Source organism: Hetaerina americana, unplaced genomic scaffold (genome assembly GCF_022747635.1).
Source record: "Hetaerina americana unplaced genomic scaffold, ioHetAmer1.1.p SCAF_19, whole genome shotgun sequence".
In the NCBI taxonomy this organism is placed as follows: domain Eukaryota; kingdom Metazoa; phylum Arthropoda; class Insecta; order Odonata; family Calopterygidae; genus Hetaerina; species Hetaerina americana.
In genome coordinates, this window is record NW_027286752.1 from 4,455,067 (window position 1) to 4,459,044 (window position 3,978).

General features: G+C 40.1%; 1 non-coding gene across 1 annotated transcript; it reads right to left on the bottom strand.

The window, feature by feature from the left end:
- Positions 1-3,185: 3,185 nt before the first annotated feature.
- Positions 3,186-3,257, bottom strand: TRNAD-GUC (transfer RNA aspartic acid (anticodon GUC)). Its single transcript has one exon. It is a non-coding gene; the product is annotated as a tRNA-Asp (tRNA).
- Positions 3,258-3,978: the final 721 nt, after the last annotated feature.

The window sequence follows — 3,978 nt, forward strand, 5'->3', positions numbered from 1 at the left end:
ATCTTCACAATGGATGTACTGGTTTTAATGCAATATTCCAGGATATGTAAAGAGGTGCGAATGAGTTATCATCATTAGGGCAGGTGAAGGAACAGCGTTATCATTTAGTGTATTTCTCAGAGACGGTTTGAAAATGCAGATTTTATTTTAATGTGCTGATATTAGCTAATATTTCAAGTAGATTCAGGGTAAATAAATGAAGTCTTATCTGGCACAGAAAGGAATTAATACCAAAATAAACGCGATGAAATTATGGATTATGGAAATGGTGAAAAGAGTCGTGGAAATAAGATTCGAAGGGCGGAGAGAAGCATGCTTAGAAGTGAGAAGGGAACCACTTAAAGCGTTGAGTGCGAAAATCAAGTAGAAGCCATACCTCAAAGAAGTAATTTGGGAGATAGAGACGAGAAGTAAATGGAAATCCCGAGTATGAAGCTATGGATAATGCTATATAGAGAATTAAATAAGGGATTCATGCGAGCAACTATCGAAGAGACGAAAAATTCTGGAAAAAGCAATGTGATTACTTAGGTCAAGTTCATAAGGGCGTTAGTGAATTCCCCTCAAAAAGAAATGGAAAGGATTTGATGGATGTAAAAATGGGAAAACGGCACACACTTAAATAAATAAAACAGATACTATAATACAATCATGGTGGGGTCCGTTGGCCCTGGAGTAGGGCATCGGCGTAATAAACGAAAGGTCCCCGGTTCGATTAACTTCAATGGTAATTTTTTTGGTCGTCCCCGGTGGCGGCGGGGCAACATCTTCGCCTGCTAACCCAGAGGTCGCGGATTCGTTTCCCGCCTGGTTGTGTTATTCTCCATGTTATTCTCCATCTAGGGGTTAGGTGTTTGTAATTGTGTCAATTGTTACGTATTTATATAATTGTTATAAATCCGATCTAATGGCCAAAGCACTCTTTTCGGATTAAAGTGAAATAAATAAAAATGGTTCAAGTAAAATTGAACGAGTGCATTGAAGAACTCTTTATTACGGATATTAGGTCATTTAGATTCTTTTGCCGAGGGAACGCGGACATGAGGACGCTACTTTGGGTCCATGAATACTTGAGAAGAGATGAAATAGAACTGCGGAGTACGAAGACAAACAAGGCCAAAGATAATATTCCCGCAGAAATACTCTGGTGGAAGGAGGCGAGTGTTATTAGGAAGACTACAAGGCAATGGAGAGATATCGAGAAATGATTAAGTTTTGAATGGAGTCAGAGGTGCAAAGAGTTATGAACAATCTGTGCGAAGCGAACTAAGTGAAGTGATTAATGCATGTAAGAAGTGTAAGAAATCATCTACATCTACATAATACCCCGCAAGCCGCCGCAAGGGCGTGTGGCGGGGGGTGTTAGGTCACCAACCGTAAAAAAGAAAAATACCACATGCAAAAAAAAACACGGAAAATTACACCCACAGCAGCGCACACACTCATGCAAAAATCCCTTCATCCAATACTCATGCAAACACATATACCGCAAAACCACTAAAAAACTGCACCCCATGATGCAGCACGAAAGCCATCCTACAACACGCAAGCCAGGACATCATTAACAAATCCATCTTATCCTGATAATTCATTTACACTTTGACGAACTTAATATGGTATTGTTAAATAAGTCTGTTGGTGTATTCAAGAATTCGATTTTAATTTCATTCTATTCATTGAATGAATGTGCAAAAAATAATATGTACGAGCAAATACAATAACCATAACCACAGTAATCAACCCTAAGGTCGGTTTGGTAGGTGATGGTAGATGTTCACCCAGTTCGCCCGACAGTGTGTGAAATTCACACTTCAGGGTGGGGGGGACTAGTTTCTTTCTCTGTGCCGGTTATCGCTTCCCAGGAAGATATGGTACCCGAAAAATCTCAAAGCTTAGGGTTCTCTGAGAGGCATACCCGAGAATCGAATCCAGGCCCTCGGGTTAGTAGCCCAATGTTCCACCCCTGGACTACCGCGACACACAATTTAAGTACAGTATGTGTAAACTAATGAATAGTTAAGAAATAATTTATTCCCCTTGCGACCTATTTGCTTAAACCGAATCATTTATAAGACTCACCCATTACGAATTAAACATCGTTGAAATTCTATCATCGTTGATTCTTTTCGCATTCAATTGAATTTTTAAACTATAAAACAATAAGTTACATTCAATATTGCTATTCTCGCAGGATAGAACCTTCAATGTTCCATACGTCAGGGGTTTGATCCCCGCCTTTGGTGGTTTGTTCTCCACCTGCGGTCAGGGTGTTGGTTACCGTTTTATTTTCTATTTTATATTTTTTAATCCAATGCAATAAATAATGTAATAATAAAAAAGATTGATTTTGACCACGCATTTGACACGAAAATAGGCTGAGGATATAAGATTCTGCATGTGCGTCCTCTTTGACTCGTTGTTCCTACGGATTTTACTTTGGCTTGTAAGTTTGAAAAACTGAAAAGAGAGAGAGGCGGGTATCAGGCATGCCTTGTTTTCGTATAAAGTTATTACTTCGACTCAAAGTATTATATTCATTTAAAGACAGGTTTTGGGCGTTCCCTCGCCACTATCATCGTCTAGGCATTACGAAAACTTCCTCTTGTCGGCCCTGCGTTGTATTCTTCTCCTTCATTTCTTCGTGACATCTTCCTTCCTTTACCCCGCCCACTCACTATATCCCCTTCCATCCGTACCTTCGACATCACAATACATTTCAAATTTCCTCTTTCAATTATTTAACTTAGAATTCAACCGCGGGTGCAGTGGAACGACGAAAATTAATTACGAAGTAAAGTGAAAAAATAGAAAGGGGTCTTTTGTAAGGAATTGTCGCAGGATGAATCCCCCCACCCCAAATTCTTTCCCTTTCCTCATTTTCATTTATATGTGATTACTTCTATTGTAACCTAACGACAGGTAATACTTATATGCTGCTATTTTTGCCCACTCTAAACTTCATAGTAAGTTGCGTGAGCACATTTAGTTCTGGTAATCCTGGAACTAGTGTCCTCGAGAAAATGAGACAAAAGGGCTCCATTTAATTAAGAATAAAAAACTACTAGAAACAGCAAGCGATTTAGTATAAATAATAATAATAAAACAAAGACAATTAGAGGAGTGGCGACGAGGAATGACATGACTAATAGGTAAAACAAATCTCATTCTTTCACTGAGAAAAAATTCTCCCCGGCGGGGAATCGAACCCCGGTCTCCCGCGTGACAGGCGGGGATACTGACCACTATACTACCGAGGACATGAGTCGAAACCAGTTTTCCTCATCAGATTCCTTCTCTCCGTATTCCTTTGGCTCTCCCAATGGGTGAATTGCGAAGGTCATCTCGAGATATCGCCGCCAGTGTAATTGGCGCCGCAGGCAGTCTTACGTAGAAGAGACTTGTTGGTGTGGATACTTTCGATCAAGGGAATCGCATACCGAGATCGCGATCTCATTTCCAAGACATGGATAATGCAAATTAGTGCGTTGTGTATGCGCCCCGCGGTTTTTGTTTTTTCGTCAAAAGGCTGGCACGCATTTTCCACGTTATATAGTATATATATACATACGAGGGTCATCCGGAAAGCAGTACCCGTTCGTGAAATAAAGACACAAAAGTAAATATTAACAAACATAAAAAATTTTATTTGAAAGAGGATACTTTAAACTACTTCTCAACATAATCTCCAAGCAAATTAAGGCATTTGTCATAACGTGTGACAAGTTTCTGTATTCCTGCTGCATAGTCCTTCGCCGCCAGCTCATTGAGATACGCGAGGGACCCATCTTGCACAAATTTTTGCATAATGCAGATGGTGTTTAACAATTTCATGAACAATTGTTCGAGAAACATTGGGAAAATGCTCACAGATGTCATCAATTGTGACGCGCCGATCGTTCCTCACGAATTCGTCAACTGAGCTCACCAGTTGGTCTGTAATGACAGACGGTCTCTCCGAACGCTCATCGTCGTGTGTGT